Raw genomic sequence first — 368 nt, 5'->3', positions numbered from 1 at the left:
TGTATTATTGGTTACACTTTAGAATAGGGAACACATATTCAATATTAATTAAGAGATTTAATTCAATAAACGGTCCCACTTTATATTAAATGGCCCTAATACCTGTGTACTCACATAGTAACTAGATGTGTACGTAGTATGTAACCACAGTGTAAGTACACATTGGTACATAGTATCTAGAGCTGTAATATTTTTGTAACTACACACATGTAACAACCCTCAGAATGGTTTGTGCAAGTACAAATGTGTAACAGGACATATATAACTACATTATGTAACAACAATATGCATAAGAGTAATTGGAACAATTTGATCCAGGAGGTGGAGATGGGTAGGTTTAGGGATATGTAAAGTGGGAGGAGTTGGAT

The sequence above is a fragment of the Sinocyclocheilus rhinocerous genome, unplaced genomic scaffold (genome assembly GCF_001515625.1).
Source record: "Sinocyclocheilus rhinocerous isolate Xijiao unplaced genomic scaffold, SAMN03320098_v1.1 scaffold153, whole genome shotgun sequence".
Classification (NCBI taxonomy): Eukaryota; Metazoa; Chordata; class Actinopteri; order Cypriniformes; family Cyprinidae; genus Sinocyclocheilus; species Sinocyclocheilus rhinocerous.
The sequence above is the reverse complement of the archived record's forward strand: the minus strand, read 5'-3'. Positions refer to the sequence as shown.